This window comes from Psammomys obesus, unplaced genomic scaffold (assembly GCF_907164565.1).
Source record: "Psammomys obesus unplaced genomic scaffold, mPsaObe1.curated_primary_1811, whole genome shotgun sequence".
NCBI classification, from domain to species: Eukaryota; Metazoa; Chordata; class Mammalia; order Rodentia; family Muridae; genus Psammomys; species Psammomys obesus.
Genome location: NW_026591598.1, coordinates 963886 through 991208, shown reverse-complemented (window position 1 = coordinate 991208; position 27323 = coordinate 963886). Strand labels below are relative to the sequence as shown.

The following is a 27323-nucleotide window of genomic DNA, read 5'->3' as shown; positions in this document are numbered from 1 at the left end:
GTGCCTCTACCTGCCAAGCCATCCACCAGGACGGTCTCACCCTGTATCTCAAGATGGCCTAGAACCGAGGAGATAGCCAAGGCTGGTGGCTCAAATTCATGGCAACCCTCCTGCCTCAGCCTCCTGAACACTGAGATTATAGGTGTAAGCCATTATACTTAGTAAAAGTTATGCTTATATGACACTATAGTACTCCTTCACCTCTAATGTTGGGGATTAAACCCAAGACCTCCACAACCCAAGTGTGAGACTTTCTATCAGGCATCACAAGATTGCTCGATCACCTTATTCTGGATGACTCTGTAACACTTTTATCACTCTATAAAGGTTTCCTGTACCCATTAGCAGTCATTTCACATTTCCTTCCTTCAAGTCCCCCATTGGTTTCTATCTCTGTGAGTTCATCTTCTCTGAAAATTTCACAGATATAGAATCGCCCAGCAATGTGGCCCGTTGTGCTTGGTTTCTTTCTCTTGGCATCAAGAGTCTTCATCGCTCGGTTTGAGAACACCAAGGGCGCATCGTGTTGCTTAGAGCGCCAGGACACCCCCGGCTCCGAGGCCATGGCGTTCACAATGATGCAGTGTACTCCTTGTTTTATATCAACTTGACACAGGCCAAAGTCATCTGAGGGGAGGGAACCTCCATTAAGAAAATGCCCCTGCAAAATCAGGCTGGACAGTCTGCAGTGCATTTTCTTAATTAGTGACTGAGGGAGAATGGTGTGGTCCATTGTGGGTGGTGCCTTCCCTGGGCTGGTGGTCCTGGGTTCTATAAAAATGCAGGCTGAGCAAGCCATGAGGAGCAAGCCAGTAAGCAGTACCCCTCCATGGCCTCTGCATCAGCTGCAGCCTCCAGATTCCTGCCTTGTTTGAGTTCCCTGCCCTGACTTCCTTCAGTGATGAACAAGGATCTGGAAGTGTACGCCAAATAAACCCTTTCCTCCCCAACGTGCTTTCTGGTCATGGCGTTTCACCACAGCAACAGTGACCCTAACTAAGACATGGAGGTACAGGCAGAGTGGCCACTGTGACACGCACTCCTTCGTGTCCAGCAGCAGGCATACGGGCCTGGCCAGGGTCATGGTGAGACAGAAGTGTGCTCACAACAGGGGCTGTAGGATGAGAGTGGTCAGATGCTGAGGGGCCGAAGTCAGAGTATTCTTTGGGGGCTGATACCCTAGAGAGGAGCTACCTGAAGATCTGGTTATCTGTGAGGAAACAGGGTGTCAGAGGCCAGCAGCTAGGGGCCCAGACAATCTGCTCTACAGGGAGAATCTTATTTCTCAGATGACCTAAAAGTTCATTGGTTGGTTCATTTTGGGGGGTACAAGACAGATACTGGCCACCCCAATTGTACAATGCCCTATGTAACCCAGGCATTCTTTCAGAAGGGAAGGGCTCCTGACAGAAAACCCCAGTAGGCCAAGCAGAGCCAGGAAGGCTTTGGCTGTGCACTGTCTGTCATGACCAGTTACCTAACCGCATCTTTATCATCTGCCGTTGTAGCTTACTCGCAGAGGCTCGGTCAGCTCAGGGAAGGTGGAAGATCGAAGATCTTGACAGGACAGGAAAGAAGAAGGCAGGTGAGCAAGTAGAAAGGCCTTTGTAGTAATCCCACGGTGCAGCTCTCTGGCAGTCAGAGAAGAGCTACCTAGGAAGCCGCATGATCTCACTGTCCCAACCAAGGACAGAACAGAGTGCTCCGTGGCCCTGAGATATGAAGGCTTCTGGTTGTTTATAGTTAGAAACCGTTCACTAAGCCACTACCCACCTGGACATCCCTGGCTTCCATGCCAGCTCAAGGCTAGGCATTTGGCTCTCCCAGGGTGTGAGAATGCTCCATGAGCTTGTCCTTAAGGCATTAGCTCGTGCTTGGGAGACTGTGCCATCTGGAGATCTCCATTCTGAGTCCTATCAGAAATGCATGCCATCACATACTGATACTCACCCAGCATTCACACTGTCTTGTCCTGTTTAAACACAGCCTCCTCCTAGGCAACAAGGATCCCAGAACCATGTTTATTGAATTAAAAAATTACTGTTAACATAAAGAATTTCCATCCAATTCCCAAGTCTTTCATGTTCTTCTAGTATTCTATGTCCAGGCCCTAGTCCCCGAGGCCTGCTGGTGCATGTGATGCCTTATGAATAGCAAAGCCCACCTTTTCCCTCCAGGGTGTGCAGCCTCACCCCTGTCACCTGGCTGGTGCTAGGTGACTTCCCCTCTACAGCACAGGAGTTCAGCTGGCCTTCAGCAGTGTCTTGGTTAAAGCCTACATAGATAGTGCTGGGACCTGGGGGGGGGGGGGGGAAGGGGTCTGCCGACAACAAAAGGCCATAACAAAGCAAGAGCTGGGTCCTGGCTTTAGTTTCTTTATTGCAAGATGGGGTAGATGTGACCAAAGACAGGGCATTGCTGAAAGAGCCTCCTAGGAAAGAACCTTAGGCAGAAAGGTGTGGGCTTCCCCTAACTCCATGGGAAACCTCTGAGGCAGGGGGACCCCAGCATCCAGGACTCAAATCAGAATGACAGTGCTTCTGAGGGGGTGGGGCTGAGGTGGGATGGGCTCTGTGGGGCTCTACTGCAGTTGTGAGTGTGGTGAGCACTGCTGATGTTCATTATGTTAGCACGTACCAGACTAAAGTACTGAAAAATGCTTTACATATATATGCATTGTTCTGGCTGCTTTCTATTGCTGTGATACCATGAAAAAAAGCAACTTGGAGAGGAAAGGATTTATTTCATCTTACAGCCTGCAGTCCACCACTGAGGGAAGTCAGGGCAGGAACTGAACACGGGAATCTGGAGGCAGGAACTAACGCAGAGGCAGTGGCAGGACACTGCTTACTGGCTTGCTCTCGAGGCTTGCCCAGTCTACATTCCTACATAACCTAGAGCTACCTGCTTAGGGGTGGCACTGCCCACTGTGGGCTGGGCTTTCCCCACCAATCATCAATCAAGAAAAGCCCCACAGACTAGCCCACCGGCCAAGCTGATGGAGGCAATTTCTTTCCTAAGGCTTCATCTTCCCAGATGACTCCGGCTTATGTCAAGTTGACAAGACAAACAAACAAACAACCAGTGGGGGCTAGAGGAATGGCTCAACAGTTAAGAGTATTCGCTGCCCTTTCAGAGCACCCAATTTCTATTCCTAGAATTCATGTGGTGGCTCATGAATTCTAGGGACTGTGTCTACAATCCCAGGGGATCTAATGCCTCTGTGGGCACCAGGGATGTATATGGTGATCAGCTATGCATGCAGGCAAAATACCCATGCACATTAAATAAATAAATTAATAATAATTTTAATAAAGGCCAACCAGCACATGCATTGCATACAATTAACAATTCCAGGCTCCCTGTGACCAACCAGTTTCCTCTGCTAATATCACACTTAGATCTCACCTCAAGTGGATATAACTCACTCGAAGGGGTGGCTTTGGTTTCCACGATGGCTTCACCCCAGGTGGCATCTCGTTGGCCTGTCACCCGTTTCTCCACTTCTAGAGTGCCTAGATCTGAGCTTGGTATGGCCACCCGGGGCAGAGCCCACACTAGCCCTGGGCCAAAGTATCACTGTCCAGATGGCCCAAGCTGGGTCTGGCAGAGGACTCAGGCAGCCCATAGAAAGCAATGTGGCCCTGCAGGTGGACGCCACATCAGAGAAATGGCCTACCCGTACAACCGAGCCACCAGGCAACGCCTCTGTTCCCCTCCTGCAGACAGGGCAAGACATAGAAGCTGCAAGGCCTTCAGGGTTCAAGGGGCCTTCAAGGGTGCTGGCTTGAGCTGCATGCTAGACTATCTTCCCCAGAGACTTGTACTGGAAATGGTACTGATTACCTTTCTCTGCCTTCCTTCTTTCCTTCCTTCCTTCCTTCCTTCCTTCCTTCCTTCCTTCCTTCCTTCCTTCCTTCCTTCTCCCACTGTCCCTTTATTATCACTTTCTCTCTCCATCACTTCCTTCTCTTTCTACTTCCTTCTTTTTTGTTTAAGACGGGGGAAATTTTGGTTTTATGAAAACGGCATTACCCTATCTTGATTTCTCTGCACTTGGCTTTTCTCAGAGACGATCATACTAGATCAAAGGTCAGATTTTTCTCTTTGAGTCGACGTGTACCAGTCAACACAGTTGTAAGTATGCCACGTGCAGCCATCAGTCACACCTCCTAGCAAGACTATAGGGCAGATTATAACTATAAATGTAACTATAACCACTATAATAAAATAAGTATATTATAACAACTGCTTCACTGAAGAGACTGATGGACAGGGAGGTCATGCAAACTAGCTCGTGAGTGGGGGGACCTAGAACTCAGGACTCTGTCTTCAGACCCTGTGTTCCTCGTCAGGGTACCACACTGCCTTTCTAAGTGGGCTTTCGGCCTCCTCGCCCCTGTGGAAGGGCGGGTAATGGTTTGAAGGCAGTGACTTTCATCTTGAGTTTTTGTTGTTGTTGTTGTTTCCTCTAGAATTTTGCAATAAACATCCTTTGCACATACACCTTTATACCCCGGTGCTGTTGTTCCACAAGCTGGATTCCCAGAAGAAGTATGATCCCGGGTCAAAGAGGATCTGTGTCGGCATACAGCAGTGATGGGCGCTATTGCTCAGGCATCTTCCAAGTGATGAGCCATGAGGTTTTTGTTCACTGGTTTCAATTCTGTCACACAGGATATTTCTGACCCCCTTTTTAGTGGGGAGAGGACAGAGATCCTACCCCTATTTCCTTTAATAACACACTGAATGTTCCCCGGCTGGTTTAGGGACCTTTGGTAGGGCAGGTACTGTCAACAGTGAGCTGGCCTGTACCCTCTCTCCTCATTGAAATCTCCACTCAGGGGCACAGGATGTTTTCAGATGCCAACTGTGCCACAAGAGAAGGTTGAGAAAACAGGATTTATAGCTCTACTCTTGAGTTTCTCCAATAAACCCCTCCCTTCTCTCTCTCTCTCTCTCTCTCTCTCTCTCTCTCTCTCTCTCTCTCCTGAGAAAGGGGCAGCAGAGAAGATAGTAGCAACCAGTTGCATCATGCTGGCCCCTTAAGACCAGCACACATTTTTCTGTTGAGGACACCGGGATGATATTGGCCAGGTCTTCTAGCATCTTCTAGTTCCAGGTCCTGCTTCACAACAGAACCCCGGAGAGCAACAAAGGAGCCAGGCACACATGCTGGGTCTGGGGCAAACCCTTCCCCAATAGGAAAAGCAGGTCCCTAGAGGTGTGTGGGGTGAAGTCGGGAGGCAGGGGGGTTCTCTTGCTCTCTCTGCTTGCTGGCTCCCAGGAACTGTCTTACTAGAAAGGCATAGTGTAAATATTTTGCTAAGCAGCCAAGAGAGGAAACTTACCCGGGCTGAGCTGCCCAGTGCTGGGCACTGGCCACGGGCACAATACTCAATGAGGCCATTATCTGTGAAGGGAGGTCTGTTTGTTCCGCTCAGGATGGTGCCAGAGCCCAGAGCCACCAGGCTTGCCACTCTGGCTGTCACACAGAAGAGTCTCCTTACTCTCAGCAGACCCTGCGGTTATGCAGGGCCAGCCCAGCAGGTTAACTCTCTGGAGGACCAGAAGCTAGGCTTCACTCCTTCCTGCCTAAAAATTGAGGACCACAGCCTTCACAGAATATGCCCAGGTCCCAGACCTGCAGGTCTGTTAAAGGTGTGGTATGGGGGAGCTAGGGGCCCATCCATCTACTAATAGCTCCCGGCCCCCTCCTTCCTGCCCAGGCTGGTGCTCTCAGGACATTGTTCCTGGTCTCATCATCCTCTGCCTGGCTGCTCTCTCCTCTTCTTCCACATCAGCTGGACCTTGTCTAAGTCATTCATAAGCACAGGATCCACACACTTCCTCAAAGCCATTCCCTGATCATCCCAGGCCCCAGAGTCTGAGACTGAAAGAGTGGCTTTTCAGCAAACTTGGAGCTATCTACCCAGAGACCCATTTTGCAGATGACTAAGTTGAGGCTTGGAGATACTGACTGGAGAAGCATCAGTCTGTGTAAATGCAGGTGGGCTTTCCTGGCAAAACTCTCTCTTCTGTGCCTGGTGTCCCACCTATTCATTCATGTCAGCTGGGTCTCACACTTTGGTGAGAAACCCACCCCCATGCCACGGCCTTTGCCGTTGCTGTCCCAGTCCGAGTCATTGTCAGGCACTGACCTCTACTGTCACACTACCCCACCGTCCTCCAGTCATCCTGTGGCCTCCTGTTCCTGCCTGAAAGACCCCACCTCTGCCGGGCGCTCTGCCCAGCTGTCCACAGCACTGGCACAGCACCTCCCTGCTACCCACCCAGGCAGCTTTCGACCTGCTCAGGCCGCTGCCTGGCCGAGCTCACCACAACCTGCCAACCCTGAAGCAACTATTCATGCCCAGCTGTCCGCCCGTCAGTCTCCACTTTACTTAAGGAAAGAATCCCATTATGTTTATTTTGTGCAGACTTACATCCGCAAGAACTCACAGATTTCATAGATGCGTGTACGGTGTTCATCTTTTCTTTGTGTGTGTATATGCACACGTGCAAGTGTGAGCACGTGTACGAGTGTGTGTGTGCTGGGGATCAAACTCGGGTCCTCACGTCCCCATTCTATTTTTCGCCACCGGAATAATGGAGAGACGTGCATTCTGTTTTGTCACTGGCAACAGCCCATGGTACCTTGAGTCTAACTGGCTGCACTCCAGGACAATCTGCCCATCTGATTGTGGCAATTGTGTCATGGTGAGTGATTTGCTGGGAGGGAGGGAAGGAGTTTGGGTTTTGGTCCATGTGTAGGATCAAGGGAAGGCAGGTGGTGTTCTGGAAGGCCAGGACCAGACCCCGGTGATGGCTCTCGGGGGCTTGAGCCCATTTTCCTGACCCAGGCCCAGCTGCTCCCACACAGCAAGATCAGGAGGGCAGCCCCAGAGCCGCTGCTCAGCCCCACCTGGTGGGCACACCCTCTCTTGGACTTGCCAGCCCAGGAAGCTCCCCACGTGTGGGACAACCCCCAGCTGTGGCGGGGACCCCTTTGGATAAGCTTTGCTCCCAGTGAGTGACAGCTGCACAATGAAAAGAAAGGCATGCTGGGAAGGGGAAAAGGAGGGTGCTGAGGTCCATCCAGTAGAGGACGGAGACTTAGAACAACAGGAAGAAGGAGTCCAGGGCACCAGCCAATGGCGACGGAACAGATGCGAGATGGCAAGGCCTGTCCTGACAGGAGACATGGGCGGTTCCTATTCCCATCACTAGCACACCCGCGCCCATGCTGGCCAGGAGCGCACTGTCACAAGCACACAGAAACTCCTCCCTCGGGCCCCACGTGGTTGACACTTCTATTTACTCATGGCACGGCTTCTTTCAGGTTGGCTGGCTTCCTTCTAAAGTGGCACTCAAAGTCAGTTCCCCAGGTGACCTGCGGGCCACCCACTTTTCCTGTGCACCCCACCCTGCCCCCTTCTCACCTCTCTGAGCCCTTGTCTGTCTCTTCACCTTCAGAGCACACTTGCTCCTCCCTCAGGCTTCACCCCCCCCCCGCCCCACTCCCCGCTTGTCTCCCAGGCTCACTTCTTGCCTGTTTTCCTTAGTGACTCCTACAGCTGCACTCCTACCTGCTCACCTGCCCTCCCGCCTGCTGCCTACCCCCCTGCCTGCCTGCCCGTCTGCCCGGCACCCCACACTCCTGTGCGTTTCCAGCCTCCTGCTAGCCTCTCAAATTCATTATGCTTGCACAGAACTCACTTTCGCCCCCCCCCCCCCCCGCCTGTGGGTGCCACCATGGCCTTAAACCAGCTCCCTCCGAGTCCCTGGCCCTGTGTCCTCTGCTCACCCACCACCTGCCCGCCCCTCCCTCCCTTTGCTCACCAATTACTGACCAGCCACCTTGCACTAGCCTGGGTTAGGTCCTTCTGTGTCGGTGTCTCCTCCACGGTCACCGCCACCTGAGAATCAGCATGTCCCATGTCTGCACAAATGAACAGTGTGGCCCTGGGCAAGTCACCCGCTCTGCCCTCTGTGAGGAGTCTTCATTCCGCCTCCCCTTGCAACAGTCTGGCAGGGGAGGCCCACCACCCACCTCCGACAGGTCACACTGATCTGAGCAATGCTCACAGCCCGCAGCCACAGGCAAACACCGCTGTCTCCTGACACACAACTGTCCTCCAGCCCCTCTCACTGCAGCCGCCAGCCTCTCGTCTGGGACAGGACCTGGGACCTACCTGTCATAGACGAGCCCAGGCAGTTCTGGAGTGCATGTGTGTGTGTGTGTGCATGTGTGTGTTATGTATGGTGTGTGTATATCTATATAGTGTGTGTGTGTGTGCTGTGGTGTTATATGTGTGTGTGCTCACACACGCGAGTGTGTAAGATGTCCACCTGTGGTCAGCGCCTGGAGAAGCTGTGACGTATGAGACAAAGTTCAAACTCCTTATGACTCTCCTGCACTGGCAAGTGTATTCTGCTCGGCAGCCAGGCCAGCCTGTCCATCACCACCTGAGCCCAGAGTGGAGTGTGCTCTTCTCCTGTCTCTTCCCCGGCATGGCGAGCCCCCCTTGCTTGTGAGGCCCTCCCCAGCCCGCAGCATCTGAACGCTCTCTGACCCCTTCCGAGATCACAGGGGTACCTTCTGCTCCAGGCACCCCGGGGAAGCACACGGCTGCCCTACTCTGCCTGGTGGCTTCCTAGATCTCCACTCTGGACTGAGAACTCCCTGGGGCATTTTTGATGGCAGAGCCTTGCATTTAACGCCCAGCTCTTAATGAGCACCCGCAGAACCCTGCAGTGAGGCTTCCTGGTGGAGGGGTGCAGATGGAGCAGGGGATAGAGATCCAAGAAGAGAAAAGAGGATGAGAGAGACTCCAAGCTTGAGGCGTTGACCTAGGGGGCAGAGAGCGGAAGAGGAGCACGGGTTTGCCTGGGTAGCCGGGCAGGAGCGCTGAGCTGAGGAGCTGGATCCTTCCTGTAGGTGAGGGGTGGATACATTCAGCTGCTGCCTATCTTGGTACATAATGTTCTTCTGGAACACAGCCTCCTCATCTTTACATGGCGTCTACAGCTGATTGTACGCTGGCACAGCAAACTTGTAAGAGAGAGTGGGCTTGTCAAGCTTAAAACATTTACCATCTGGCCACTTAGAAGGCAGCTCCGCTGACCCCTGGCACTGAGCTGAAAGGGGACAGGACGATCAGAAGTATGTCCTGTCTTCTTGTCACTTGGGGTTGTCATGGGGCGGTGGGGCATGGTGGAAGTGGTGGAAGGAGCACCTGGAAAGCTTACACGATGGTCCAGACAGGGGGTGATGTCAAAGGAAACATGGTCGCTTTTTATGAAAAGACATACCAAGCGTTACTATGTACCTAGACTGAACTGAGCTCTTTACAGCTGTTTCTTGAACTAATCCTCACAGGTGCTGCTTGGTGTTTCTGCCATTGTCCCTGTGTTTGACACAGCACAGAGAGGTTAAGTCGTCTGCCCAATGGCACATCAGTAGGATGCAAGCCCAAGGATGCAAGGTCCAACTGGAGCCGGGACCCTTCATGCCACATTCTAGGTTTTCAGATCCAAGCATATTTGCTCATTGAAAGAGTTTCTAATGCCTCCTGGGGAATCTACAGAGCACAGCTCCCCGGAAGGAGACCTACCCTGTGTCCAGTCTGGCCGGAAACAGGAGGCAGGGGCAGAGCTATTTTGGAGAAGCGACAGGAAAAACCGCGAAGCTTCCTACCTGTCCTGTTTTGCCCCTGTCTGTCCTGGGAAACAAGGCTGCCCCTCTCTTAGATAAAAAGGTGCCTCTCCCCACACAGTGGCTCCTCCACCATAACCGGGAGAGCTAGGACTAAGCTTAGCACACGCTGGCTATTTTTAAAAGACTACATAAACAAACAAGGCTATGTAAATAAGAAAATGAGGTCATCCCTTCGAAACCTAAAACTGTCTTTTCTACCAGGGGGGTGGGAAGGGTGGGGGTGGACACTAGTCCACAGCATCCCAGCCCATCAGGCCCGATCCTCCCTTCCTCACACCCATGGAGGTGATGGCAGCTGGTCTGGAGTCAGGACTCCTGGCTTTTATTCCTGGCTGTGTGGGCTTTGCCTAAACTCCCGCAGCTACTGTCCAATCCCTGAACTACTTCCTCCTCCTCTTCTGGGCCCTGACACCTGTCCCTTGGTCACTTACAAACCGTCTCCACTCACAGATCTTTGTATTCAATGACTAGTGCTCTCTCTAAACAGCATCCCCCCATCCCAGAAAACTTTGCAACACCCACTGGGGGTGAACACAGCCGCCCTGCCTGGGAAGTCAGAGCAGACAGGAAGGCAGGATTTCCCAGAACCTCATGGCAAAGCTTCTTAATGCCCTAAAGCCATGGAGGAGGGGCACTCGGGGCACACTCTCCCTTCCCCTGCGACTACCAGGACCAGCTACACAGCCACGGGGGCATCCTGGAATGCCTATCAGAAGACTGCTAATGCCTGCTGCCCCCATCCCTTCTCTCTGTGCACTGGCACCTGTCCCCAGGCGCACCTGCACCATGCCCTCCATGTGGACAGCTGTAAGTCATAAAGGCAGAGGGAGGGCTGAACTTGGAAGATATGACAAACCTCGGCAGGAGTCACGGGCCCCTCTGTGCCCCTGGTTTGTGCCAGGGACTTGACTCCCTGCCCATTGCTCTCAGGATCTCCTCTCTCGCCTCCTCTACCTCTCCTTCCTTTCTGCTCTACCTCCCAAAAGGACACTCAGCATCCTTGACTTCTCCATTATCCTTAAGCAGAGGAATAAGCACAGCCAATTCTTGCTGAAGGCAGTCTTCAAATTGTGTTCCACTAAAGCCCTTTCAGAGGGGGCTCTTCAATCACTACAGGAGAAATCTGTGCTAAAAATACAGCTTTGCTCCCATCAGTACTGTAACAGAAGAAGGACCCAATGCAACGCAGCACAGGGAGTGAGTGTCACCAGCTTACGGTGGCTTGGATAGATTTTGCAATGCGGTCACTAAAGATCAAGCTGCAGGGCTGAGATGTGTCTTCAACTAGGGTCGCTGGGTTTGAGATCTTTCCTGGGTTTCTTTGTGTTGCTGGTTAGACTCGGGACTCTGTATGTCTGAAAGCTTACACAGCCAAGTACACTCCTAAGCTGTCAGCGACGAGGGTTGGAGCCACAAGGTTAAGCCCTCAACTGTGGAGAGTGTGGGGCTTCCTGTCTGACTGGCATTTGGAACAAGAAGGAATTCAAGCAGCTGTTGGATACTGTTGATGATGCAGACTGGAACTCCCTTGTAGCCCTGAAATGTCCTATCGGCGCAGCTAACGATGGATACCCTGTAAAGTGCAACCCTTGTATCTTCCTATTGAAGTGATGTAGGATTCATGAATTGTTTTCTTTATAATTCTGTGTGTGTGTGTGCATGTGTGTGTGTGTGTGTACTTGCACATGTATGTGAGAAGTACAAGAGGCCCTAAGTGGGTGTCCGCTGTCTTCCTTAGTTACTTAGCTCTTTATTTATTGAGGCAGGGTCTCCCACTGAATCTGAAGCTTGCTGAGTCTGGTTAGTCTAGCTAGCCATCTTGCCAAGGGGATTCCCTGTGTCTGCCTCCCAAATGCTGGTATAGGTGGCTGCATATGTGCCCAGCTTTGTACATGTGTGCTGGGGCTCTGAACTCTGGTCCTGTGTGGCTTTGGGACAAGTGCTCTATCCAATGAGCCAGCCATCTTCCAAGCTCTGGATTCCTTGATTCCTTAATTCACAATCCTTACCAAGCCAATCAACATAAGAGGAGGGACTGTGGAAGCCACAGCTAACACCAAGGACACCAAGGACAGAGGTGGGCATGCTATCTGTGAAAGACCAGACAGTAGCTCAGGCCATGAGGGCAAATGGGCTGAAGCAGCCAAAGGGAGCATGTGAATGATTGGCATGTTTGTTTCAATAAAGCTTTATTTATACAACCAGATGTCAGTCACAGGGCTTACATTGTGGATCCCTGGTCTAAAACTTCAGATTCAAAGTTTTTGTGAACCGAAGCAGAGTTACTTCTCTATGCGTGAACTCTCATAATAAATCCATTTTAAAGATTGAAACTTAAAAAAGATTAAAGAATAATCTCACTTTAACCTGATTCACACATCACCATTCCTTACAAGAATCTACTTTTTAAATGTCTTCTAAGACAATGACAAATTGAAAACTACTAGCGGCGATGTTTGCTGGGAAAATATTTCCTGATTCATTTTCGTGTTAGTTTTGGCCTCGAGCCACTCATTCAGAAATCACCTTATTCTGGAGATAGTCCCAGGTTAGGTCTCTCCTGAGTTGGAGCGCAGACTCCCTGTTATCTTGCCCTCAAATGACACTAACCCCTGCTGGGAGCACAGGTGTCCCCAAGCCTCCAGTGGTGCTAGGAGGCCACTCCATCCTGGCTGTGCTGGGGACAGCACACCTGCCATCCTGGACTCTCATCCTTCATCCACGTGGATGCCATACAGCCCAGTCCCCTTCCTGGCGGCCCAGCTGTGCCCATGATCTCCTGGACACCCCAGCAACTCTGAGTCAGCATCCCATTAATCACCATGCTTTCTTCCCCGGGGAGAGTTCGGGAAAGGGTGGGGCCAGGTTTCTGGCTGGAGCTGAGGGCTCATTTCCTGCTGGGCAGGGCTCCCTCTGCAGATTGCCAGGCAGCTGTCAGGGCCCATGTGGACAACAGGGAATTTGGGCATGGAGTAGGGGAGGGCAGATGCCAGGGGGTGGGAGGGTCCTGGATAGCTCCTCCAAACTCTGCCTGTGTTCCTCAGAGAGTTCGAGTTCTAGGTTACTCAAGAACTCAGTGCATACCTTGTGGGCCAGACCCCCAAGACTGCTAGAGGAGGAACACACACACAGTTAATTGTCACACCCACAGATGGAAACAAGTGCTAAATCAATACACCAGGTGGGGCTGCAGGAGGCCAAGGGATGGGGGGGCAGTTGATGATGGTGCCATTGATTCCGACTGAACCATAATTACTCCTACAGGAGGAGTCAATGCAGCTATGGGCTTTTCTTCAGGAAGCATTGCAGTGGAAAGTAAAAGGGCTAATTCTTTTGTAGACAATATTTTGACCCTTTGGAGCTGTGTGACTATCTTTAAATTACTGACGCTCTCCGTGCTCAGTGTCTATACGTATTTTTAAAGGGGCAACAAAGCCAGCCTCATTGCGCTTTTCCCTCTCTTTTCAGGACCTCATCTATGAAGTGCGAGGCCTTGTGTGGAGAGAGAGCCGGGGTCCCTTCTCTTTAGGACACAGGTGGTACAGCATAGCAGATCTGTCACAGGGCAGGGGGTGGCTGAGGTGTCTGCACAGGGGTGGAGGGTGATAGGAAGGACTCCCAGAAGGGTGGTCCGTGTTCTAAGGAGGCCTCATCTGTACATTCATGGTGCCCCTATGAGGCAGGTACCACCTTATCCTTTGTTGCAAGAGAAAAAAAAAAAAAAACTTAGGCCAAGGGAGAGGGAGCTACAACAACATGCTTCTAAAACTAAAAAAGAACAAACAAGGCAAGTAAGCGAACAAACAACAACAACAACAACAACAACAAAACCATTAAAACCAGTAGCTGTTAGAGCTGGAATTTGAATGCAGAGATCCCCAAGTTCAAAACCACTACAAATGTCCTCCATCAAAGCGAGGTTCAGATTGCTTATTCTTCCTGGGTTTGTGGAATACCTCTGCCCTCACATGACAACTCTGGCCTGTTGGGCCAGGCATGCTGAGGAGCTGCTGGCTGAAGCCAAGGCCCACCAGCCCACGTCCATGAAGCTACGGCAAAGCTGCTCTGAGGTGCTCTATAGCCTGGCTCTGGGCCTGTACAATGAGAAAACATCTGCCCTAACCAGAGTGGACAAGAGGCCATGTGGGAAAGCGTAGCTTCTCACACCTTGGACATCATAGCTGAGTCCATAGATGCAAACAGAAGATGAATGGAAACTTCTCAGAGGCCCCAGGAGGCAGCTCCCAGGACCCACCTGGAACCCAAACAAAGCGGGCATGGTGGTGTATACCTGCAATCTCAGTACTGAGGATGCCAGAGGCAGAAGGATTGTGAGTTTAAGGCTAGCATGGGCTAACAGAGTATGACGCTGTCTCAAAGGAAAGGACTCCAAGTGCAGACTCCCATGTCCCTAGCGCCTGAGCCAGAGCACACAGGTATTCTGGGGACTCTGTGTTTCCTTTCTTCCTTTTGGAAACCAGGTGCTCTCTCCGTCAACACTATCAGCTCTTGGATGCTGCTGACACATTTTGCAGCAGACAAAACATCCTAGGATTTGACCCTTACCCCAAGAGCTTCCAAGCTCCACCCACAGCTTAACCCCCAAGACTGACGCACATGCAAATGCACACAGGAGCCCAGGGACCTCACTGATCCACCTACTCAGTGTTTGGAATTCCCGGAACTCTCCAGGTAATCAGGACAGGCCACACCCTGACAGCCTTCTATTCCTCCTGATTGCTCTATGACTGGCAGGGGGTGGGAGTCATGTAGGGTGTGTGTAGGGAGGGATGTATGGGTGGGGAAGAAGGACAAGCCTTAGAAACAGGCTGATACACCAGAGGCCTGGGGCCTTGAGAGACATTGCTATGTCCTCTACCAGAAGCGAGGTGGAAACGGAGTGACCCGTGGTGAGGGACAGGGTGGCATTTTAGGGAGATGACATGGGGAGCAGGAACAGAAGCCTGGAATTCCTAATCAAGGCACCAGGGAATTCCAGACCAGCTCTGGCAGAGGTCAAGGAAGGCACAGACAGGCAGCAACAGAATCTCTTGAGAGAAGAACACAGCCAGCTCCAGCCAGCTAAAACGGCAGCTGGCAAGCCAGACTGGCGCTTCTTACCTTCGCTGTAGGCACCACTTCCGATGACCGAAACTGAGCCGCTGCTCTCTCTGGAAACCAGTGTTCATGTCCACTCTTGCTTTAGTGTCTCTGCTTACACTCTGCTCCTCCCTGAGGAAGGGACAGTATGCCTGGCCGGTGGCTCCTGGAAGACTTCCATGAGCTACTTTGGAGCGGCTTGGTCTGTGCCTCTGATCCTGCATGGGGGGTGGGAAAGGTGGAAGCCATGGTCAGAGAGTTTTCTCGATCAACTTTACATACAGAACAACCCCTGACTTATTCCAGGAGGCCCAAGCCCTGAACTCCCTTCAAGTTGCATTTTTTGTCCCCCGTCCCCTCAGGGAGCCAGTGGGATACACTGTCCCTGAGATGATGTACTGTACAGGTCCTTCCGCCCATGCTGAACTTCCCCGAGCCTCCCTCTTCATCAGCCAGGCGGGCAGCGTTCCTGGTAGATTTCAAGGTTTCTAGTGTACAGTATTGGGGACTGTGACAGGTGTCTGGGGTCTGTGACAGGGCACCTCTGACCTTCAATAGTCTTGTGGGAGCTCTATTTTAAAGGTAGACTTTTCTGTTTGGTTCTAGATGAGGAAGGTAGAGAGACGGGCACCAGTCAGACTCTATGAACCCTTGATGGCCTGAAGGTGGAAGGGTTTGTGAGGAGGACCCGGAGGCAGTTGCTAGCAACCTAGAAGGACCACACAGCTGAAAACCAGCAAGAAAACAGAACCTCAGCCTGGCAACCACAGGGATTCAGGTTTCATCATCACAGGAATGAGACTATAAAGGTATAACGCTCCCCAGAGCAGAGCTGAGTCCTCAGTTTATCCACAGCCAATGCCAACCTAAGCGAACTGCAGATGTGATTGGGTGTCTTCATGGTGGCATGGCTAGGGACCTATAAAAGCAGGCTGATACATGGGCTCCGCACATAATCACTAAGCGTGAGGTCTGCTAACCCAAGAGAAAACCAACATGGCTTGTAATGGTGCCTGGTCTTCAGACATGGGTAAAGACTGAAAGGACTGGGGTCATAGGAATACACTGTTGCTCCCAAAGTCAGTAAACAAAACATTGTGTTCAAGCCATGGGAAGCCTGGGGAAGGACAGAAGCTCCACAGTGGCTACTGGGCAGAAGGACAGATGGTTAACACTCCTGCTCAGGCACCAGAGTAGTGGGCTGTTGTGAGGCTCAAACAAGAAACAACAGAGGAAAGACCTTCCTAAACCAGGAAACCCGGGTTGTTTAGCTGCGTGCGGCACAGCACGCCGTAGCCACACCATGCTCTTGGACTCTGGTTTGTCTGCGCTGGTGGTACAATGCACTAGCTGAGAATGTGGTCTCCAAGGCTATGACACCCCAGGATCAAGTCCGCATCCTTTTCTTTACGACCTCTGTGGTGTGGGAAAGTCACTGTGTGTGTGAAAAGAAGGCTGAGAATGGTGAGGGCTTTCCAGGCTGTTCATGAGGTGCTGGGGACAATGCCTGGCATGTGGCACAACCCGCACAACCACCATGGACTTTGTCCCAGAGCGGAGCATAGTAGCGGGGAGTCACCTGCGCAGAGGCCTGCGGCGTTGTTCCCGTCCCCTTGCTGGCCCTCAGCACCGTGCTCCTCGAGGCTGATTGCTACACAGCACAGAGGTCACCTGAGGTCCTCAGTGTCCCCTCCCACCACACCTGCTGCTGTTCAGCTCTGCAGAGTGGCACTTTGCCACCACACAGTAGAGAAGCCAGGCTCTGTGGCTCCCTGTGGCAATTTTTTTTTTTTTTTGAGTCTGCCGATGGCAGATGTTTCACAACTCGGCCATTTCCCACCAACTCCAAGTCTGACCTCCCAGTCCACTGCAAGCATTAAAAAAAAAAAAAAAAAAAGGGTGCCTGATTCCTCCCACTGAGACCCTAGAGCACCCAGGTCCCACCTCCAAGCCCTCCTCAGATGGTTTCCGAACTCGTGACCCTCCCACACAGCATGTCTACCTGGCCAGATGCTCAGCCTACTCAGCAAGTTCCCACCATGCTAGACAAGAGTTCCACCGCCCACCACTAGAGACATTTCTCTTGAGATAAGCAAGCGTCCACAGTGCAGCTACCAGGAGCTGAGATTCCCTCCAGATGGTGTGCTGTTCAGCAAGGCTTCCTCTGAATCACATGCAACCCCTAGCAGGCACCTCACCCACACCACAGTGTGTGGCAATGCTTTTTAGAAACCAACATGGCTGTTCATTCACTTGACAGATGTGTGCCTAGGGCCCATGTTGGGTCCAGCTGGCTGGCATTGGCCAATGACAGAAGGTCTGGATGAGATTTGGTCCTTGTTTTCAAAGGAACCACAGTGGAGTTGATTCTGATGGTGTCCGGATGTGGGAGTGTTTCAAACACACCTCCCTAACCCCCACAAGGGGGCAGGAGTTGAGCTGGCAGTGGAGTGCGGTTATGGGTTGGTTTTGGTTAATGAGTAAAAGTGCTTGGGATCGGGGGCGTGGCTTGTGGAAGACGTAGGATGGGCAGAAGCATGGAGGCCATCAGCATCCCATCACCGACCGCTCCTCATCTTCCTCAGCAGCTGTCCAGCCACATCTGTGTACTAGTCACCCGAAAATGTCATCCACAGTCCCTGAGTTTCTAGTCATTAGTCTGCCTCTTGTCCCCCACATGCCATTAAAACAAAAAAGAGACTGTACAAATTGGAACAGAGTCATACCAGCTGGCCAGAAAGTCTGAGGACTCAGAGGATTGGGGGTCACAGAAAACCTAATCACACCCTCGGCTAACCGCTCCAGGCAGGTACAAGAAAAGTTCATCCAAAAAACCCAGGAAGCCAGCTCAGACCAGGAATTTGAGCCTTAGATTAAAAGGATCCTCTGAGTCTCCAAAGACACCAAGGTGGACAGGAGGGAAGTGCTAGAATGTGAGGCCACACACCTTTGCCCCTTACCCCCAGTAGCTATGGTTGGGGCAGATGGCGCTATAGACATCACAGAAACTTCTGGAAAGGGCTGCCCTCTTCTAAGCCTCAACACTCCATGCCTGCTGTTTCTGCTAGTCACAGAGCAGGCCGGGGAGCACCTCAGCTTCTATTAATGCCAGCCCCATTAACGATGAGATTGGAGAAGCTGGCTTCTGACAGCCTCTGTAAAAATGTTGAGAGCTATATTGCTCCGTGCCCTGGTTTGCTTTCTGTTGCTGTAATAAAGCACCCTGACCAAAAGCAGCTTGGGGAAGAAAGTATTTATTTCATCTTTCACTTCCAGGTCATGGCTTATCACTGACGGAAGCCAGGCCAGGACCTCAAGGCAGGAAGCGGAAGGCAGATATGTGGAGCAGAAAACCATTTTACTAGCTTGCTCTCTCTCTGTGTTGTGCTTAGAGTCTCTCATGTGACCCAGGCCTCCCTCCCTAGGGATGGTGCCACCTACAGTGGGCTGGGCCCTCACACAGCAAATATCAATCAAGACACTCTCTCATCTGACCTGGGAAATTCCTCAGTTGAGGTTTTTGGGGTTTTTTTGTTTGTTTGTTTGTTTGTTTTTTCTTCTTTCCATGTGACTCTAGGCTGTATCTGGCTGACAATAAAAACCAACCAGTGCACACCACATTTGATACGTCTTATCCTGACTGCTAGTGGGTAACACGGGAGAGACCTTGAGGCTTGAGGGGAAAAAGAGATAATTAAAAAAAAAACCCTGAGATTCGTTGCGCAGTCAAGTCTCAAATAGGAAGAGAGAAATACTAAAATAACAGGCCACCCACCTATCTGTTCTTTAAAAGTCATCCAAGAAATCACTATAGCAAAACAAACAAACAAAAAAAAAGGTATCAGAGTAAGTCACTGAAGAAAGGACATGGCCGGAAAAATAGGAAACGGAAGAAATGCAAGCACAAGGTATGTGTGTGTTATCTGGTCAAATGCCTACCAAGATGGGGACAAACTGCTAGAAATCAGAAACTTACTTCTTGATATGAACACACAAATATGCTTCATTTAAGGGTATTTCTGAACCGCCAAGTGTGGGAGAGAAAGCAGGAACAAAGATTGTTCAAGCAGTATAACAAGAATTGGAAAACTGAAGTTAGTCAGGAAGGGAAAAGGGTAACAAATGAGAGACGTGAGGTTCAATGACGAAAGAGAGCCAGCATTTTAATGAATTCAATAGTGCTAACAGATTCAATTATCTTTGGGGGGGGGGGATTGAGACAGGGCTTCTCTGTGTAGACTTGGCTGTCCTGAGCTCGCTTTGTAGACCAGGCTGGCCTCGAACTCATAGAGAACTGCCTGCCTCTGCCTCCCAGAGTTCTGGGATTACAGGCCTGCACCACCATGCCCAGCAGATTCAATTATTTTATTCTAAGTTAGGAGACCAGGATGGTAAAAGATAATATAAGTCCAGCCATATATTTGGAAGCAATACACTTAAACTGATGAAGGACATATAAAAAATGGGGAAAATGGTTGAACAGGCAAGCAGTTTAGTAGAGTCCCGGCAGGCCACACCTGTGAACGAAACGGAAAAGCCAGGCAGAGAAGAGTGGGGCATTTTGTGTTGCTTGAGGCCTCTTTTCAAAAGAAGGTATGGACTCGTTCCTCACCCTGAATGAAGCAAACGAGACAGCGTAATCACAGAACCAGAAGGCAAGGAGGGGTATCATGGTGTCTGGACACCTGCGACCCAAGCCCCAGGGAAGCTGAGGCAGGGGGGTTGTGAGCTTAAGGTCAGCCTGGACTACATAGTGAGCCACTGTCTCAAAAACAAAACAAAGAACAAAGAGAGTGAATGTCCTGGGTGTCACCAGCGAGTGTGAACAGGACAGAGAAGAAGCCCGGGGAAGATGTGGAGGCTGTGTCTGTAGGCTGCTCTTTACACAGACCCCAGGCACAGATAAGACAGCTTTTGCTCAAACATCCTCATGCTAGATGGCAAGAAAAGGCTCCACTTCCAAAGCACGTACATGGTGCAGGCCCTGAGAACAGCTCTTCAGGCAACAGCTAGAAATCTGAAGGCCAAAACTAAAACACCAAATCGGCGGTACACACGGCGGGGCTAAGCCACTTTCTAAATGACGTGAATAAAGGGGTTACCAAGACCGAAACTGTAGGGGAACTGGACAGAGAGAACCTTCCTGTTTGCAAAGATGTGGGTACATGCAACACCATGCCCAGAGGAAAGGCAGACCTCAGATGCTTTCAAGATGAGAGGAGAGGGGACAAAAGGATGAGGGTGAAGGATCTCACCCAGGCTGAAGGGGTGGCACACACCTGGAACCCCAGCCACACAGGAGGAAGAGGCAGGAGGACAGAAAGTTTGAGACCAGATGGGCAACCAGGCAGGGCACAGTCTTAAAATACAGTAAAAGAAACTGGGGGTCGGGATTGTAGCTCAGCAGCAGTGTTTGCCTAGGGCAGTGTTTGCCCTAATGCCTCGGCCCCTTAATACAGTTCCTCACGTTATGGTGACCCCCAAACATAAAACTACCTTCGTTGCTACTTCATAACTGAAATTTCTCTACTGTTATGAATCATAATACATATCTGGGTTTTCTTGGGTGACCTTTGTGAAAGTACCACCCTCAGGTTGAAGACCACTGGCCTAGGGTAGGTAAGGCCTTGGGTTCAATCTCTTGTATTGAAAGAAAAAAAAAAAAATCAGGCCAGAAGGAAGGAGTGAACAAAGCCCAGAATAAAAGTCAGTGAATGAGCAAGTGAAGAAGGCACCACCACACAGGAAACGCTGTGCCTGTACCCTGATCCCGCGCCTTGGACACCCGTGACTGCCACCAGCCAACGAGACAGGAGTAAAAAGCAAAGCCAGACAGCACTGAGAAAGGTGACATGCGTGTACTCATGCAAACTGTGGAGGATGTAAGAGAACTGGAACGTGGCTTTTTATGTCGGCGATGAATTCAAACGCTGACAGTTTTCTAGGAAATGATGTAACACAAGACTGGGAGGAGGTGGGGGAAACACTGAAGCCAACAGCCAACAGCTACAGGAGAAGACGAAAGGGCTGCCAAAGAAGGGATTCCCAGTTGCCAGAGAAAGGATGGGGAATTCGGATAAGGAGGACAGCGGACAGCGTGTCCCCTCACTCACCAGGTAATCTGGAGGTGCCCGTGGCGTGTCAGGCACCATAAAAATGATAGCATAGAAACATCCTAAGAGAGAGAGGGACCTGGGCTTTCTGGAGCCGAGCATCCAGATGAGAGGGACAACAAACAGATGATGACACAGGTAGTATGGTGAGTGGTGGGGAGTGCCAGGAGAAAAACTAACAGTGGAACTGCACTCCGGGGTGGGGGGGTAGGGGAGGACTACTTTCGGCAGGATGGCACTGATTGAAGATATAAACCAGCCAGGTGTCTCCGGTTGGGTTTCCAGCACTGTGGTAAATGCCAGGGCTGAAAGCAACATAATGGTTTACTTTATCTTACAGCTCTCAGGTCATACTCCGTTCCCTTAGCTAGGAACCCAAGCAGAAAGCCATGGAGGACTACTTACTACTCACTGGCTTCCTCACCGTGCCTAGCTCAGCCTGTTTTTTGTTTGTTTGTTTGATTGATTGTTTTTTAATGCAATGCAGGACAACCTGACCATGGATGGCATTACCCCAGTGGGCTGAACCCTCACACATCAATCATTAATAATCATTAAAAAAATATGCTCCAGATTTACCCACAGGCAATTTGATGGAGGCATTTTTCTCAGCTGAGGTTCCTCTTCCCAGATAACTCAAATTGACTGAAAACCAATCAAGGTACCTGCTATGGCAGCATGTCCTCTAACCTGAGCACTGAGGAGGCTGAGGCAGGAAGAGCCCAGCTTTGAGGCCATCCTGGGCTACATAAGGAGACCCTATCTGAAACCCCATTCAAATAGACACAGCATACAAGCAAACCTGTGAAAAATGCCAAGGCTGTTGGAACATTTGTGTAATATTATTTGAAAGTAGCTTTCAAAGCCCGAGGTGGACTTTAGTGTTCTTTAAAGATCAATAAATATGACCACACGAAAAATTAAGTAGCCATTCAACAGAACATCTCCACCTCATACACACAGAGATTTTTTTTAAAGGAAACTAAAATAACGAATTATTAGGAGATAGAAGGCTTGGTAACAAAATATTATCAAGATATCTTTGATATTATCAAGATATACTGAGCTATTTTGCAGCACATAAAAAAGGGTCATGACCCATAATATATAACAAACGCCTCCAATAAAATAAGAGCAGAAAATAAAATGCTCAGCAAAACAATCAAATATGTTAGTCTCCGTAATCACCACAGATGCAGGCTAAAGGCCACTATTCCTTTTCCTCAGTTGGTTGGCAGTGAAAAAAAAAAAAAAAAGATTGTCAGGTGTTGGAGACATGGAGTCAATGGACACATGTCAAATACACCTGGAAGGTATGGGTTAGGGGACCCTCTTGACATATCTATCTACAATGCCTGTTGGCCCTGCAGCCCCACCAGGGCACACAAGTCAACACCCACAAACACACGCATGAACACACACACGTGGAGGGTTAGATAGCACTTCTCTGAACGACTGAAGGTGGCAGAAACAGCCTTCATCTCCGTCGGCAGGAACCGCTTTCGTAAGCAAACGATGATTAATCCACCCAGCTAGCCATCATGGCATAAATACACTCCCTTGATGAAAGACAGACACACTCTGCAGGTCTCAGACCTTCCTTGGGACTTTGCACATCACAGATGAGCAACAACATTTCTCAGGAGAGTCCCCTTGCTCCTCCTGCTGAACGCAGGACACCCTGCTATGGCCATTTTCCATATGACCCTGGGAGAGGCGAAACAGCCAGAGTAGGTGATAAGCCCCAGTGTATCCACTTGTGGATACACTGTATACCCTGCTGCTGCTGCGATAATAGCCAAATCACCACACACACACACACACACACACACACACACACACACGTCCATAGCTGGGAACTTAGAAGGTCACGGACAACAGCTGCCAGCATGTCAAGGGCCTGGGTGGGGTCTGGGACATGAACATCTTCTCACAGGCATCTCTACATTGATCCTTTGTTTTAATAATAAGCATGTTTTGCATTTATTTTCGTGTGTGTGTGTGTGTGTGTGTGTGTGTGTGTGTGTGTGTGTGTGCGCGCTTCTATGTTTTGAGAAGGACTACTTGCCATGTAGTCAAGGGCAGTCATGGGCCTCTGGCTGTCCTGCCCCTTCCTCCTGAGTGCTGCAATTGCAAGTCATGACACCTAGAGCCATGTGCATGCAAGGCAAGCACTTCATCACTGAGCCACACCTGCAGTCCCATGTCACACCATTACCATGTAAAAGTGATCCAAAGGTGTTGAGCCAGTAGAGTGGGGTTTCCCCGAGCTGGACGTGGGAGTACAGGTGAGGACTCGTTGGTTAACGGGCCTAGATCTCTGGTTTGACAAGGGGGATGCCATGAGACAGGTGGTGGTGGCAGCTGTGCATGCAGCAGGGAGATTGGATTTAATGTCCCTGGATTGCGCATTTAAAACAGTTAAGACTGTAAACTCAGTCTTGGGTGTATTTCACCACAGTAAAAAAAAAAAAAAAAATTAGAAATAAGGTATGTGCTCTTTCTGTAGAGAACAGTGATCAGCGAAGAGCCCATGGGAAGAGGGGTCTGTCTGCAAGGCAGCACACACCCAGTGCCAGAAGGGTCCGGGCCAGCTCCTCTGTGGACTCCATGGAAGCCTCCAGGAGGCTGTCCTGTGGAGTTGAAGCACCGCAGTGCGGCACAGGGCCCAGTTTTGTTGGACACGGGGGCTGACGTCACCATGGCTGTAAGTTCTGAAGGAACCCCTGGGGCGGAAGGAACAGCCTCTGTTGACCGCAGCACAAGGTTTCTAGGGGCTGGTGATGAGGTCAGACAGCTTTGGGCTCTGCTTGGGGCCTCATGCCCCCATCTCAGAGACGATGAAGACTAGTGCTGAGGGCCTGGCCACCCTTTAAAGGGGCCATGTGCAGGCAGAGCGGATGGGGAAGCTGAATTTGATATGCATGGGCCAGGGAACTGGGGAATGGATCTTTCTGATTTCCATCTTATTTCTATGACCTGTGGATCAATAAGATGTAGAAATCCAAGACACAAGGATACATGGGTAAGATCAGATGGTGGATCATGCCAGGCTTCAAGCACCTGGGAGAAGTGAGGGGAATAATGGCATAACTCATTTACCACAGGCTATGAGGGTAGTGAGGGATAGCCCAGAATAGCACTAACGGCAACAGGACGACCTGGGTTCATCCCTGCTTTCATCTACTGATAGCTGTGTGGCCTCAGCCAAATTGCTTAACCTCTCCGAGCTGCACTCTCCTTGAGAGTCAGAAGAGGAGAGGAGCCCTCCCACTCTGTGTCTTGTCACTGGAGACAGGAGACACATGCCAACAAACCAAAGAAAGGATTCTGCCCAAGGCCCTCCCCAAACATGGTGAGGACTCTCAAAAGCCGAGACCCCCCCTCCGCCCATGAACCTCCAATGTGTGTAATTTAGCACATGTGTAGCTGGAGAGGGATTATGAGTGATGGAGATCAGTGTGTTACAGATGGACAGGGTGGCTGGAGTCTGGGGTGAGGGCCTAATGATTCTGCTTCACAAGGGAATGACAATAGGCCTGATCCTCTAATAGTCTCATACAGATGACCACAGTGGCGCCAGTTTCAAGATGGCGGCTCCTGTTTCAAGATGGCAGTACAGGACCATGACTGGAGGACTGTGCTCTACTCCACCTCTTCCAGGTTTGCTGTGTAGACCTGGTGAGACACTGCATGCGTCCTGCATGTAAGAGGTGTTCTGTGAATGTCCCCTACATGTATACCTTCCTCTGGCTCATGAGATTTGTGTGCTCCTTTCCCTGGCCGCTCACCTATACCTGGAGGCCATACCACAGCCTGACATGGCTGTCATGTGCCTCTGGCCACTTAGAGATGTGGGATCCTTCCTGGGCCCTACCCGAGTTCTCCAGACAAAAGTTTTCTACTTATATGTGAGTAAACTCATGGGGCCCTGAGGTGGCCCCCTCTCCTAAGAGAATGATCAGATAGGTCACAGGATTCTGCCTCTGACATGGACCGACAAGCCAGGGAATACCAGAACAAGCACCCACTCAAAGAGGGTGGGCAAAAAGGCGGGGACACACTTGGATTGGTACTGAGTTCAGAAAAGCATGCAGTGAGAAGCAGGGAGGGGTTCAAGACCTCAGGCTCTACAGTGTGACAGGAGAACGGAGGCTTGTGGTCTCCAGATCCTGTGGGGGGAAAGGGTAGGGGGGCACCAATTGCACTTGGTGGGGTACAGCCACCTCAGAGAATGATGGTGCAGGCTGAGGAGCAGGGGTGATCCTGGGGCCAAGTCTGGAAGGGTTATTCTCTGCCATGCCAGCCACCTACAGGCAGCCTTCTCTCATGGAAGGTCCACAGGCCTGGGTGCATTCACGGGACAGTAGAGAGGACACTTCCCCTCCCTGAGGCTCCTGGGACACCCAAAAGGGAAGCAAACTGATCCAGTTGAGTGACTTCCACAAAACACGGCTGTCCTGGCTGGGGTTCAGAGCTGCAGAGGTGAAGGAGACATGGCTTGCCTCAGGGCATCAAACAGCTAGTTGGGAATCAGGGCAGGAAAATGACCAGGCAGCTTGTTCCTCCACAGAGCGGCAACATCTCCAGGTCTTCTTCGGAGGCAATAGCGAGGGGCAGGACCACAGGTGCTGAGTCTCTGTCAATGCTGTCCTTAAACTCATGCTACAGGAAGGCTTCCATGTCACATCTGTCAGCGGAGGAAACTGAGGCCCGCAGCTCTGATCTGTGAGCAGCTTTCGATAGCAGAACGCTCTGGCATTGAATAATTTAGCTGCTCTCAGGGCTTTGTCACCGTGTGGCCTCAGATAAGTCATTTCACACCTCAGCGTCTCAGTTTTCTCATCTGGAAAATGGAAGCCATAGGGCTCATCTGAACCAGCAGCAGATTTAAACAATATCACAGCGTCAGTTCTCCGGAAAGTGAGGCCTGCCCTTCTTCCTCTTTCGGTTATTTCTGACTTTCAAGCTTTGTGTCTATCTACGGACTTAGTCTTCCAAAAGAATAAGCTAGAAGTCCCACAAGAACATCACTGTGATCTGTTTATAGGGAGGACGGACACGCAGACACAGCACACATACACGGAGAAGGGGGCCAGAGGGAGAGAATGTGCACCCAGGGTGACCGTGGGAAGCTGCAGGGACTGAGACCTTCAGTACGGTCAATACCCACTAAGTGGGTATTGCAAAGCGAGGCTCATGATTCTGGAGAAAAAAGGATGACTCTTCAACCACAATAGCCTCATTAGCTCCAGGGGAAGCCTAGGCTCTCCAGGGATCCTTCCCAGCCCCAGGCCCAGGGACCAGGCTGCTCCCACTCTTAGCTCTGATCCCCCTCCCCACCTAACAAGCTCATGGGTCTCGGTCTCACAAACAGGAAAGGCTTTGCTTCTGCTACCAAGCCATCCTGTTGCAGTGGCCCTTCCCACTCTGGCCTGCTGGCTCTGTGAGTGATACCTTTTTCCACAGAGTGTTTCCACTACTTCAGTCATTTGCATGGTCCCCAACTGTGCTGGTGACTTTTTATGTCAACTTGGTCCAAGCCAGAGTCATCTAAGAGGAAGGAGCCTCAACTGAGGAAGTGCCTCTGTAAGATCCAGCTGTAGGGCATTTTCCTAATTAGCAATTGATGGGGAAGGGTCTAGCCTGTTGTGGGTGGGACCACCCCTGAGGCTGGTGGTCCTGGGCTCTGTTAGAAAGCAGAGCTGAGCAAGCCACGTGGAGCAAGGCAGTAAGCAGCACCCCTCCATGGTCTCTGCATCAGCTCCTGCTTCCATGTTTCTACCCTGCTTGAGTTTCCGTCCTGACTTCCTTCAGGAACGAACAGTGAGTGATATGTAAGTATAAGCCAAAGTGTAAACCCTTTCCTCCCGACCTTGCCTTTGGTCATGGTGCTTCATTACAGCAACAGAAACCATAACGGAGACATTATCTATCCTCAGGCTCTGGTTTCATATCAGTGAAGCACCTCAGCTTTGTGGGGTCTGTGAGCCGTTGCCCTGGCCAAGACACCTGCCACTCCGGGGCAGCCCTTCTGACAATTCCTGGCCCTGACTGGCCACTCTTCATCTAGAAGCAGTTGAAACATGACTCTAGTTTGAATCCCCCCTCTTCTACTTCTAGGCTGGATCAGCAAGTCAGGGTGTTCTTTAACATCTCTGGGCCTGTGGTAGCTCATTAATAGAGAGGATGGAGAGGGAGTTAGTGGCCGCCCACCTGGGTCTAGGACAGCCCTCTGTTACCTCATCCACAGAAAATGCTTTGGATTGTGCCTGGCCTGAGCTTCACTGAGAGCCTGTAACAGAGGCATTTGAAGCCACCCTGGCTCAACCCCCCCTACAAACACACACACACACACACACACACACACACACACACACACACACACA

The 27323-nt window shown here is 50.9% G+C and overlaps 1 protein-coding gene across 2 annotated transcripts in view; it reads right to left on the bottom strand.

Annotated features, from left to right (window-relative positions):
* The window catches only part of Hivep3 (HIVEP zinc finger 3), a 400497-nt gene that overhangs the window by 58331 nt on the left and 314843 nt on the right, over nucleotides 1-27323 (bottom strand). For both annotated transcript variants that reach the window (XM_055610789.1, XM_055610790.1), the window contains exon 4: nucleotides 14843-15039. The gene's annotated coding sequence lies outside the window, so the exon portion shown is untranslated. The remainder of the gene's footprint in view (nucleotides 1-14842; nucleotides 15040-27323) is intronic.